The following is a 14,467-nucleotide window of genomic DNA, read 5'->3' on the forward strand; positions in this document are numbered from 1 at the left end:
TGTAAAAACTACTAAAGAGATCTTCAGGCCATTCAAGTATATAGGAGTACATCTTCACAGTCTTTCCAAGATGGCCACCAAGTGGACTGACATGCATTTTTGGTTTGAAGCTGACTTCTTCACCAGTTGCGTGCACTGTAAAAATTATTGTGATTTTAACGGTAAAAGACGGTAAGAAAAACTGCTACAGTGAAAAGCTGTTAATTGGTTAACAGAAAGTTTCCTTACTATATACGGTAAATAACTGTGATAGATCTAAAAGCTACATTTAATGTAATTTTACTGTAAAATACCGTTAAATTTACAGTTCTTGTATAATTCCATTATAATTTACAGTGAAAAAACATAAAGTGACATTCCCACAATTCCCTGCGTGACACTTCACATTTGGTTCATTTTTGTTGAAATAACTGTTTCTTATTAGTTTTCTTAGTTTTTTTCTAATCAGTTATGTACATTAGGGTTTTATGTTGTTAAATTAATGTTTATTGCATTTTTAACATTTCCTGTGTGTTACCATGATGATGTTTAATGTTTGTGTGAATGAGACTGTGCAGCTTCTATATATTAGTATTAACTTTCTTGTGGAAGAGCTGCTTGTGATGAGCTTTGATTGATCATGTGACTCTCATCACTGCTGTGATTGTTGGATGTCAGTGTATTACAATGGCACAAATCAGATTTTATTTATTCAATAGGTCGGTAAATGATCATTATATCAGAAAATGAAATACGGTTTATTACTGTAAATTTTAAGTTGAGTCTGTAAAACCTAAAATGTTGCTACCGTATTTTATACGGTATATTTCTGGTTACCACAGCTGGCAGTATTTTAGCGTAAATTTTACAATGTGAGTTTGGGGCGGGGCTACGTGTTTGACTGAACAATATCAGATTGAGGGCCCAGACAAATGTGTGGTAGGAGTGTTTGGGGAAATCTTTTTAGAAACTACCATTATCATTATCTATAACTGTTACAATATAGAGATACTGCATTGTAGATGGATTTTTTCCTTTTATGCAATGCCATTCTTTTCATCTGCACTCCTTTTATGTAGCCTCCGAGCATCTGAGCTCGTTCTAGAACATTCTGCTCAATCACAGATTCATTATTATTATTTTTTACTTCTGCTCTTGCTTACGGTGTATCAGGCTGTTAATTATATTACCATCTCACACACACACACACACACACACACACACACACACACACACACACACACACACACACACACACACACACACACACACACACACACACACACACACACACACACACTCACACACACACACACACACACACACACACACACACACACACACACACACACACACACACACACACACACACACACACACACACACACACACACACACACACACACACACACACACACACACACACACACTCTCTCTCTTTCTCACACACACACAGCCCTACCCCTCGCTCATACCAGTCTCCCACTTGCTGGAAGGTGGCAGTATGAACGGCGCATGCTAAACTCACACATGTGTCTCTGGCCATTGATGAGGAACGTGTATTTTAGCTGCCGAGGTCATGTGACTGATATAAGGGAACTCTGCGGACACCTTGAGCTCACCTGCCACATTTCTTTCTCCTTTGTCTCTCTCTCCAGGTCCATCTGAGGTTCTCCGTCTTCCTCTGTGCTACACGCTAAAGAACAGGATCCTACACGCAGATCTCATCAGGTAGGCTCTTTATCCTCTTTTTCTCGCTTTTCTTTCAGTCCTCCCTCCTGTTCTTTGCCTCCCTGCTCGCTGTGCTGCAGAGATGCTGCGTCATTGTGTGTAACGCTCTGGCACATAAGGTGAGTGAGAATCTGACAGGCTAATATGGGCAGTACCGGCATTTTCACACCCCTCTATGTCTTTACATTTCCTTCTTTTTTTCAGCTTTTGTCAGCATCTTTCATTATTTTGTGACATTTCTTTGATGATGTATCGCCTGTGCATTTTTCTGCTGTTTTTGAGAATCAGTGTACCTGTTAACTAGCATGCTGGACACATTGAAGCAGATGTGTATTATGTGCTGTCATGTAATTTTGTGTCTGTGTGTTTGCCGGTCGGGATAACATGCTTATTGGAGTCAGGGTGACGTGACGGTGCCTGTCTAGACACCTACCATTAGCATCACCATAGACTGTCCAGATACATAGCAGTGATTTAATGATGGTGTGGGTCCCCAGGGGTGGGTGATGTAGTAACTTGAATACTATATCACAGTATGAGCAATTGTGTTTTATAGTATTATACAGTTACCATGATATACAATTACTGATACTGTGATATATCAATATATTCTACTTATAGCTGAAAATGCAATAAAAAATATTTATATGCTGTTTATATGTATATTATAACTGATTATATATGTGCACACACACACACACACACACACACACACACACACACACACACACACACACACACACACACACACACACACACACACACACACACACACACACACACGTTTACTTAGCTATCTAAATGGGGACATTCAATAGACGTAATGGTTTTTATACTGTACAAACTATTCTATCCCCTAGACTAACCCTAACCCTAAACCTTCCCTTCACACAAAACTTTCTGCATTTTCACATTTTGATTTTTTTTTTTTTTTCATTTTTATACCAGATTTACAAATAAGGGAGGTTTTTGGAGATTTTAATCAGGTTTTGGTCACAAACACGACAAAATATAGAGATACAAGGTTTCCACCCACAGCGAACATATATTCTTATTTGTAGCATTTCTTTTCTTTTTCTTTTTGGGAATTTGTTAATTTTCCACAGCACAACTGACAACCTGTCACGGCACACTAGTGTTGGGAAAGTCAGTTCTAATAATTTACTTTAGTTTTTCATTTACATATACATTTTTATTGAATGCTTGTTTGTATGCATGTGCATTGACAGGTGAGACTCGAAAAATTTGAATATCGTGCAAAAGTTAATGTATTTCAGTAATTCAACTTAAAAGGTGAAACTAATATATTCTATAGACTCATTACATGCAAAGTGAGATATTTCAAGCCTTTATTTGTTATAATTTTGATGATTATGGCTTACAGCTTATGAAAACACCAAATTCAAAATTAGAATATTGTGAAAAGGTTTTCACAGCTGTAAGCCATAATCATCAAAATGATAACAAATAAAGGCTTGCAATATCTCACTTTGCATGTAATGAGTCTATATAATATATTACTTTAACCTTTTAAGTTGAATTACTGAAATAAATTAACTTTTTCGAGTTTTACCTGTATGTATGAATAATTATTTATTTAAAATCTTTATTGGGCTGTGTGTGTTGTTTTTTCCATGTAGCTTTTTTCTAGGGGTGCGCCGATCCGATATTCGGTATCGGTATTAGTCCGATACTGGCCAAAATCACTGGATCGGATATTGCATGAATCGCGGGAGTATAACCCGATCCGATTCGATCACGTCCCTTAAGGCGGGCGTACACGGTGCGAGTTCGGACACTCGGGAGGTCGTGAGATATTGCACACGTTACGAGTCAGTTAAACTGATAATCGCGTCAAAGCAGCTGGTACACGGCACGACTGTCCTCCTGCACGAATTTTATCCCGAGCTGGCGGTTAAACACAGTCTCTGTGAGAGCTTTCAATGTTTCAGGCAATAGCTTCAGATAGAAAAATGACAGAAATGTGTGTGCAAATGCAGATACTGTAACAGTAGCCATTCCGTTCAACATAAAAACATGAGAGAGAGAGTGTGTGTGTGTGTGTGTGTGTGTGTGTGTGTGTGTGTGTGTGACAGTGTATGCGCACGCTGTGTGGTTGCTGCCACTGAGGTATAGCCCCATCGATCTAGCCTGTGAGGCGGTTGTGTATGATTTGGCAATAGGGGACAGCCTATACGCTGGTGAAAATCGGGCCGACTCCCCGAATTTTTTAAACATGTTTAAAAATGATCGGGAGGTCGGGGAGGTGCTCATAACGTGCTCGGCTCGGCTCGTAATTCCTCTTACACGCTGCGAGCCGCGACCATGCGAGCATCACCGATTTGCACTCGATTTCTCCCGAGTGAAAAAATAATCTGCGAGCTCGTAAAACAGCAAAAAATCGCACCGTGTACGCCCGCCTTTAGTCCTAAATTGTCATACAAATGCTTAACAACACCTGAGAGACATGCCGTGAAGAGAGATGAGCAACATGCGTCACGCAGGGTTGCCAGATTTTCACATACAAATCCCGCCCAGTTGCTTCTTAAAAATAACGAATCGCGTTTCGGGGTGGGAGAGACCGCGGACTTGGCAACACTGGCATCACGTGAACGGTAGCTAGAGGTGAGTGAGGTAAGCGAGCCCTCTCAGCAATTAAGTTATCATGTCAGCTGTGTGGATATAGTGTTGTCAAAAGACCCGGTACTTCGGTACTAAAAAAAAATAGCAGCTACATGGTTACGGTACCAGCTTTTCTTAAGTAGTCCGGTGGTACCGAAGTATTGGATTAATCCGGTTCTTGGTGCGCTGTCCGAAAGGTGCACAGTTGCGTCCTCTTCATAAACACATGGCGACCGGCGGTGGCTCTGAATCCACTTGTTGACAAGGAGGAATGAATCGTGCAAATTAGTTTTCCAGGCGCTGTTCATGGTTGCATACGGGAAAGCACGCGCTTGTTATTCGATAGATGTTTAGACTGTAACAGGTGATGATTTATTATTTCTAGCTTTCCTCAATGGGGTGTCGATCAGAACACAATGGATTGAATCAGTTCCATGCAAAGGTGGTTTATTGTTGACAGTTTGGCTATACACAACACAGCAGTACACAGATTGCTTGAAGTAATTTAGATGTGTATGTTTGTGTGGTCTACAAATGGAAAGAAATAAAGATATATATTAACAAATGTCTCTAGTATTATTATACAAACATTACTTCCAAATCTACATTTCTCAAATAAAGAATTATCAGGTCCGATTCTATATTAAATAAATAAATCAATATACAAGCAACGAAAATATGCAATACCGCCACCCGGTGGTCAGAAATGGCATAATACTCAAACCGAAACTAAATCTGAGGTAATTTAAATGAATGGCACATAATCATAAAGATCGCGTCCTTAAACTCGAAATAACAAGAGTTCCAAATACTAATGTACCGATCACACATACATATGTACAAATCAAACACTGTGTGCAATATAAATATTATAAATTGCAAGTAATATCGAACATAAACGGCACATTCACGAGCCCTCAACCTCACGCGATTAACGGATTCATCTCTCTTAAACATGCATCACTTTATGAAAGTATGACATCAAGGCTTTACAGCTCCTTAACAAGTATTGATCATCAAACTAGGTAAACAGTCAACTTACATATATTTATTCACGCACTTTGCATACACAGTCTTGCTTGTACAGTCGCGCTCTCTGCTGATGATGACTGACAGCAAGTAGCGCATGCGCACATGACTCGGCCTTTCCAACACAGCCGCCCCCAAATTTGGTTACAAATTTGCTCCATTGAAAGGCCGACACTATATGGAATATTGTTAGTCACCAGTGTGGCTTTCATCACCTTCATCTCGGATCTCTGGAAGAACAATCAGTCGAGCGATGGGTCTCGTGTAGACTTTGTCCTTAATCTGCACCTCGACCGTTCGAACTCGATTATCAGCCCCAGGAAAGACATTAAGTACCCTCCCGATCTGCCACAATGAACGGGGTAACTGAGGGTCAACGAGCATGACAACTGTCCCGGGTTTGATGTCTACTGATGGATTCTGCCACTTTCCTCTGGCCTGCATGTCAGGTAAGTAATACTTTATAAAGGCCGTCCAGAATCTGTCAGATAATACTTGTGAATGTCTCCATCTCCGTCTTCCTAGCAGCTCAGACACTGGATATACGACTTGGGGTAGGGACCCATCCGGCCGCCCCATTAGAAAGCAGTTTGGGGTGATCGGATCTGCATCAGCAATGTCTGCTGAAACGTAACCAAGAGGTTTGGAGTTGAGGATGGCCTCAATCTCTATGAGGACAGTTCGAAGCACTTCTTCAGTTACTGACTCTGAGCCCAGGGTTGTATAAAGTGCGGCCTTTACTGAACGAATCTCGCGTTCCCACACCCCTCCAAAGTGTGGAGCAGCTGGAGGATTGAAATGGAAGCTAATTTGTTGCTTCGCTAGCTGCTGTTGCAGATCACCACTGAGCTGACTGAAGGCCTCTTTAAGCTCCCTCTCACCACCTCGAAAGTTGGTGCCTTGGTCCGAATATAACTCTGCAGGTTTCCCACGGCGACCTATAAACCGACGTAGTGCCATGAGAAAGGCATCACTGTCTATAGATGTCAGCACCTCAAGGTGCACTGCCCGGGTGGTCAAGCACTTAAATAAAAGTCCCCACCGCTTCTCTGTCCGACGACCTATTTTGACCAGGAGAGGCCCAAAGCAGTCCATTCCGGTTGAATGAAAAGCAGGCTTGAACAACCGAAGTCGTGGTGGAGGGAGATCAGCCATCTTCTGGGAGGCTGGCTTCGACCTCCATTTACAGCATTCAAGACATGTTCGCTGGTGCTTTCTCACTGCCTCTCTCCCTTTCAGTATCCACACATTTCGACGGAGCTCCGCAAACACTCGCTCTGGTCCTGGATGGCAAAGGCGAGCATCATATTCCTTTATGAGTAGCTGAGTGTTAGGGTGACTGGAATCCAACACGATAGGGTGTACTGTGCTTGGGTCTAATCCTTCCACCCGCCTTAATCGTCCTCCAACCCGTATTACCTCACTGGTTCTGTCGAACTCTGGGGAAAGACAAAGTAAGCGGCTGCTAGAACGAACAGGCTTACCACTCTTCAACAGATGGTAGTCTTCATGAAAACTATCCATCTGGACCTGTCTCAGCGCGGTCAGTTCTGCCTTTTGGTAAGCACTGGCTGGAGGGGAGCCACTTTGTTCTGCCGCCCCGTGCAACTCCCGTGCTACTGCTTCGACCAAGTCTTTCCAGCTACTAAACTTACTACCATCTGCTGTCACTGGTGCTGCGTTGACCACGCCACAGAAGGCACTTCGCTTTAATTCCGTAGCGTCATCATGCACTAAGCTGTGCACAACTGGTGGTGCTGGCCAAGTACTCTGAGGTTGGAGGAGGAATTCTGGCCCTTGGCTCCACCGATTAGGTTCAATAAGGTCCTTCAGGCTCTTACCACGGGTAAGATCATCCGCAGAGTTCCTGACAGAGTCAATGTAATTCCACCCTTTAAGGTCAGTCAATTCTTGAATCTCTGCCACCCTAGTGCCCACAAACACCTTGAAGCGGCAGGATTCGGAATGTAACCAGTGGAGGACAGTTGTTGAATCTGTCCAGAAAGTGACCTTCTGGATCTTCAAGGTGAGCTCATTTTCAGCCAGCTTGGCCAACTGCGCTCCTATTAGAGCAGCACACAGCTCCAGTCTAGGAATTGAGCACTGCTTACGTGGGGCAACACGTGATCGGGCCATGAGGAATGAAAGGTGTACCTTCCCGCATGGATCTTCTGAACGAAGGTAAGCGACTGCCCCATAAGCCTTCTCAGAAGCATCGGTGAAGATATGGATTTCCCGAGTGACCTCTGAGTTGTCCATGCTGGATGGAATGTAGCACCTAGGGAGTACTACAAGAGGTAAGTACTGCAGCTCAGCTTCCCACACATTCCATGCCTGCTGAAGATCATCGGGAAGTTGTGGATCATCCCAGTTCCTGTTCTTAATCCAGAGCTGTTGAACAATCACCTTGGCTCGTGTGGTGAAAGGAAGAATGACTCCAAGGGGGTCATACTGACTTGCTAACACACGATATATGTTTCGCATTGTCAGAGCACTGTAAGTAACGGGTCTATGCTTAAATCCTAGGTGGTCCGACTCACAGTGCCAACTCAGTCCCAAGGTGGATTCACGTGGGTCTTCCTTATTATGTGAAAGCCACAGATCTAGCTTGGGAGATCTGGCTTCTGGTGGCAAGTGACTGACGACTTCTTGAACGTTGCTGGCCCATTGGCGGATATCAAACCCTCCGGACGCTAGCAGCTCACGAAGTTTGTCTAGTAACTGCCGTGCCTCTTGAGCAGATGGGAAACTCTGTAGACAGTTATCCACATAAAAGCAGCGTTCCACGGAATGTCTCACATCTTCATCCTCTGTGCTGTGCAATGAGACATGCCTTTGGAGGGCGAAGGATGCACAGCAAGGACTGCACGAGGTTCCGAACGGCAGCACCTGCCATTCATAAATGTCAGGGGGATCGCCGCGTCTCATGCCACGCCAGAGAAAGCGCAGGAGGGGCTTGTCCTCAGGTAAGAGCAGAACTTGGTGGAACATTCCACGTATATCACCGCTGATAGCCACACAATGCTCCCTGAAACGAAGTAGAACACCTAGCAGAGAAGAGCTCAAAGTTGGACCAGGCATCAAGGAATCATTAAGGTTCAGTCCTTTATATTGGAAAGAGCAATTGAACACAATACGGTCCTTATCATTGTGGCTGACTAAGTGGTGCGGGATATACCAGGTCTCCCCTGTCATAGTGCTTGCAGCAGCTGAGAGTTTGGTAACTGCTCCATTCAGTTCTAGCTTTTCAATTTCAGCATTGTACACAGCTGCTTTCTCTGGATTTTGGCTAAGTCGTCGTTCCATACTCCGGAGACTTGGAATCACAGCCTCTTTCGGAGCACAAAAGGAGGGTGAATCCTTTCTGCGCAACAAGGGTGTTGCGTAGCGTAAGATTCCATTCACCTCCACACGAGTTGTCCTGGTCTCTAAGAGGTTAATGGCATCCTGGTCCTCCCTGGACCTTGTTACCTGCTTTTCACAACGGAAAGGCAAAACATCAAGTTGCCACAGCCTTTCAACATCTCTTTTGAGTTCTAGTTCTGCAGGGGTGAGAGACAGGAAAAGGCACTGCTGTGGCTGCAACTTGGTCTCCAAGATCTTGGCTGGTCCCTGCAGTGTCCACCCTAGCCTTGTCTTTATGGCGGCCGGGCCACCCAGTGGACCAATTCGGACAGGTGCAATTGGTGTGATTAGATGGGTGTTATCAGCTCCGATGAGAAGTAGAGGACTCGCTCTTTCAAAGGCCTGCAGAGGAAGATCTTTAAGATGCTTGTACTTCTCCAACAAACTGGCAGGATAGGAGTAATCGGCCAAACCAAGACGTTTCGCAGTGAATGCTGCATTGATCTTAAAGGTCTTCTGTGGATGCGTGGCAGGAGATATGTGGAAGGTAACCGTAGTACCACTGACGGTCTGCACATCTTGGCGGATGGTCCGCAAGGCTATGTTTTCAGCTTGACCTTGTATACCAAGCTCATGGGCGGCATCAGGAAGAAGAATAGTGCGCTCGGACCCATCATCCATGACAGCATAGGTGTCGAGCGTCTTGCCTCCATAGCGCAGCAAGACCCGGATGACCTTTAGGAGAACACGCCTGCAGTCAGTGGGTCTGTCCAAGTACAGTGTCTCAGTGGTTGAACTAACAAGGCAGGAACCTTCTCTGGTACTCTTTGTATTGACCTCATGCAGGATTTGTAAGTGCTTCCCTTTGCAGATGCTACAAGGCTTCTTGAGTGTGCACTGGGCTGCTTGGTGTGCACGTCCACAGCGCCAACAACGATGATTGGTCTGGATCCATTCAATCATTTGCTGTTTATCAAAGGACTTAAAAGTGGGACATTGACTAAGATAATGGTCCTCATTATCGCAGTAAGGACAAAAAGCTCTAGGTGGGAGTTTAGGTTTCTCCGCTTTAACTGGTCTAACTTGAGACGGTGCTGAGAGTGTCTTTGTGGCAATGTCGTCCGCTCCATGAAGGATGGTAGCTGAACGGGCAGTGGGTTTGGCTTCTCTCCAGCGTTCTGGTCTCTGGCTCTTGTAACTGATCTGTGACTCACTGCTTTGACACCAGGCCTCATACTGGAGCCACTCGGAAAATTCACGAAGGTTATATACAGACCCAGGACGGTGGTACATCTGTCTTCGGAATCCTGATCTCATTTCAGCAGGTAACTTACTCAGCAGTCTCTCTACATGTGACCCACATCGAAGCTCGGCTTCACCTTCATCTCCAAGAGTTTCCAACATACCCACCAAAGCCCTAATCTGTAGAGCAAATTTGTCAAAGGCCTCAGTATCTCCTCGTCGGATATCTGGGGAATCCATCACTTTGGCAATCTTCTTGAGTGCCAACTTGTGAGGCTGGCCAAACCTTTCATTCAGAGCAGCCATAGTAGCAGAGTATGGAAATGGTGAATTGAGATAGGAATCTGCCACCAGACGAGCTTCGTCTAGCTTCAAATGATCCAGCAAGATTTGGTACCGGAACAGTTCTGTGGCATCTGATGGTAGAAGGTTCCCAAGAGCTATCTTTAAACGAGTAAACTCACTGGGGTCCTTAGTACAAAAGTTGGGTATGGTTGGCACAGGACCTCGGTAGGTGGTTTCTTTTCTTACAGGATTCAGGTGAGAGGCATAAGGATCTTTGTGTACTAACGGTGGCCCTGTGGGTTGCTGGGACTGAGAACGCACCTGTGTAGGATAATCTAAAGTCTCTCCAGGGGACTTGTACAATGTCCTGGAATGCCAGTGAGGGACAGGAGTATCTGCTTGGAGGCCCGGCATAGGAATAGCTGTTCTCTGGTAAAGAGGGTGACCTGGGTTTTCAGGATGCTGCCAGGAAGGGAAATCATAGCCAACACGTTCACCACACATGGTTGGCCGAATGTGTGATTTAGTAGGTGTCGCCGCTAAGATCTGATCTTTCATTATCTGAAGTTCACCCATCATTGTTCCCAGAATGTCTAACATTTTAGAGTCACCTGTTGTAGCAGGAAGGGGCTGGTGTGGCTTTAGAGGTGGCGCTGCTGTGTAGTCTGTCTGGTGACGTTTACCATAGATAGGTGGTAAAGATGTAGACACCATGGAGTGTGGATGGTAGGATGCCGTTCCAGGATGTGGGAGGAGTCTATCCTGTGCTAGGAAAGATGTACTTGGCAACGGCGTGGAGTGATGTTCTTCCCATGGCCGATGATATGGAGAAGTCTGAGGACTATTAACTGGCTGCACTGGAGCGTAGCTGGCCCTAGGTTGTTGCAGTTCTATGCTATCCATTCTTTGGATAAAAGGATCCCTTTCCCCGACTATGGGCGACCATTCATCCACTGTGTCCCATGGATCTTGACTTATGGGACTCGTTACTCTGGTAGAAGGTGAAGGGATGTTCACTGCAGCATCTCCAAGCCACTGTGCATGCTGTGTTGTGTGAGGCGATACCGGCTGGCTGCCTGCTCTACGATGTGTCGTAAGATCATAATCTTTGAGGTAAACAGGAAGATGAACTTGACGTTTGGGTCTGACAATCTGAGAAGATGCTTCTTCAGGTTGCATAGTGATACTGATCAATTCTTTGTCCATAAGGAATGCCAGATCCGGCTCGAAGGACCATTTATTCGATAGATGTTTAGACTGTAACAGGTGATGATTTATTATTTCTAGCTTTCCTCAATGGGGTGTCGATCAGAACACAATGGATTGAATCAGTTCCATGCAAAGGTGGTTTATTGTTGACAGTTTGGCTATACACAACACAGCAGTACACAGATTGCTTGAAGTAATTTAGATGTGTATGTTTGTGTGGTCTACAAATGGAAAGAAATAAAGATATATATTAACAAATGTCTCTAGTATTATTATACAAACATTACTTCCAAATCTACATTTCTCAAATAAAGAATTATCAGGTCCGATTCTATATTAAATAAATAAATCAATATACAAGCAACGAAAATATGCAATACCGCCACCCGGTGGTCAGAAATGGCATAATACTCAAACCGAAACTAAATCTGAGGTAATTTAAATGAATGGCACATAATCATAAAGATCGCGTCCTTAAACTCGAAATAACAAGAGTTCCAAATACTAATGTACCGATCACACATACATATGTACAAATCAAACACTGTGTGCAATATAAATATTATAAATTGCAAGTAATATCGAACATAAACGGCACATTCACGAGCCCTCAACCTCACGCGATTAACGGATTCATCTCTCTTAAACATGCATCACTTTATGAAAGTATGACATCAAGGCTTTACAGCTCCTTAACAAGTATTGATCATCAAACTAGGTAAACAGTCAACTTACATATATTTATTCACGCACTTTGCATACACAGTCTTGCTTGTACAGTCGCGCTCTCTGCTGATGATGACTGACAGCAAGTAGCGCATGCGCACATGACTCGGCCTTTCCAACACTTGTGGAAAGGAGAAAGCGGTGCAAACTGCGCTCTCCATGATGACGAGGAAGTATCATCAAATAATGAATTGATTTCTAGCCCTTGCATTAGCTTTACTACTAGATATATTCATTGAGATGAGGAATAAAAAGCCGCGCTGTACAGCTATAATCAGCTGTTCGGCCGAGCTTTCTATGTTGTTACGGAAAGGCCGCTGGTTTTTGTCACATGACCTGTTAAGATGCTTCTATTATAAGCCGCGCGCCTACATTTGAAATAATGAATTTGCACGCGCATAAAACGCGATATGTGAACGTCCCCTAAAGTGGTATCGTGTGCGGCTGTATCTAGTTAAAAAGGCCTTTTAAATATGAACGCAGTTTTGGATTAAATAAAAGGACAGTCAAGTCAAACAAAACACGTTTTATCTCCTGTTTAGTTGGTAACACTACAATAAGATACCATTCATTAACATTACTTAATGCCTTATCTAACATCAACACATTGAGTGAACAATATATTTTTACAACATTAATGTATGTTTGTGAATGTTGTTTAATACAAACACTTGATTGTTCATGAACAGATACAACTTTTGATTTTAAAAATGTATTAGTAGGCTACATTTTTAAATTACCACAAGGAGAATAATTGCTTCAGTGTATATAACTATTGTTTGGTCATTTTATCTAATGTTATCTAACAAATGGATATACAGTTTAATATATGCAAATTTAATCTAAATTAGCTTAGGTACCGAAATTGGTACCGAGAACCGTGCATTTTCACAGGTATCGGTACCGAACACTGAAATTTTGGTACCGTAACAACACTGGAATATATGGTATTGTATCGGTATAGATCGGTATCGACAGATACTCAAGTGTGTGGTATCGGTATCGGTATCGGACATGAAAAAGTGGTATCGAGCCACCCCTACTTTTTTCTATACAACTGATAATATTCCAAGCTTAAAACCATTGCTCAAGTTGGATGCCAATAATACTTTCATTTCAGAGCTGTTCTCGTAGCAGAGGGGAAGATTATCAGTAAATAACAATTTCGCTTTATGTGAGAAATAGACGGACATTTAAATATTTCTAGACGAGTATAGCCCGTAAGTTGTATAGACTACATTTATTGTGCTTTTTCTGCCATTGCACATTAAATGCTGTCTTGCCACCAAGCAGTATGGGTTGGAGTACACATACTGTAGGGCTGGCAGTTTCATCACTGAATTGAGAAAGGAAGTTGACAAAGGAATTGTTTTATATTGTTGTTAAACGCCATCGCCCACTCCTTTAGCAATTCTTCTCTCCCCTTCACCTCTTGTGGTCATGACAGAAAGCATGTGCCATACGCGACGTGACCTTTTCTCATTCATTTATCTCTGTCCCTCAACACACCGCTGTGTCTGTGCTGAATAAGGTCACGATACAGGTGACTGTAGTCTTCATGCATCATGTCAGAAGGCCATTGAAGCACAGGAACAGCGTTTTGCCTACTGTCTATCCCTCTCCTGCAGTGCTGTAAAGGCAGAAAGCTTGATGCAGGAACCAACTGCTGTCCTCAGTGACACCGACTGCTGCATCGAAGCACAGCCTGCTCTCAAATATAACAAAAAGCAATTATGGTTATATATGCACAATATTATTATGTACGGTATATTAAAGAAATAATGCACAGTTCATTCAATTATTATTAATCTAATATATGCATAGGTTTCTGTGAATGCATAGCACATACATACATAGCAAAAAATATAGATGACCAATAATTTAATCAGTGATATTAGTAACTGACAGTGTTTGAATAAAAAAAACCTTGGTGCGCCGAGTGCTTAGATATAGAGACACATGTTAGTCGGTTGTAACACATTCTTTTCTCTTGCCTGTTGTCATTTGTAAATATACAGTAGTAAAAATACAGGTTTTGAGATTGATTAAAGGGGTGTTATAATGGCCCTTTTTTACAAGATGTAAAATAAGTCTCTGATGTCCCCAGAGTGTGTATGTGAAGTTTTAGCTCAAAATACCCCACAGATAATTTTTTTTACAGCATGTTAAAATTGTCCCTCTTTGAGGGTGAGCAAAAAAGTGTCGTTCGTTTTGTTTGTGTCCCTTAAAATGCAAATGAGCTGCTGCTCCCGAGTCCCGGCACAGAGGGCGGAGCTTTAAGAGTGTGTGTGTGTGTGTG

The 14,467-nt window shown here is 43.2% G+C and overlaps 1 protein-coding gene across 5 annotated transcripts in view; it reads left to right on the forward strand.

Annotated features, from left to right (window-relative positions):
* Positions 1 to 14,467, forward strand: part of map2 (microtubule-associated protein 2) — a 109,165-nt gene that overhangs the window by 28,644 nt on the left and 66,054 nt on the right. For all 5 annotated transcript variants that reach the window (XM_079619379.1, XM_079619378.1, XM_079619380.1 and 2 more), the window contains exon 2: positions 1,638 to 1,710. The gene's annotated coding sequence lies outside the window, so the exon portion shown is untranslated. The remainder of the gene's footprint in view (positions 1 to 1,637; positions 1,711 to 14,467) is intronic.

The sequence above is a fragment of the Phoxinus phoxinus genome (assembly GCF_949152265.1).
Source record: "Phoxinus phoxinus genome assembly, chromosome: 7".
Classification (NCBI taxonomy): Eukaryota; Metazoa; Chordata; class Actinopteri; order Cypriniformes; family Leuciscidae; genus Phoxinus; species Phoxinus phoxinus.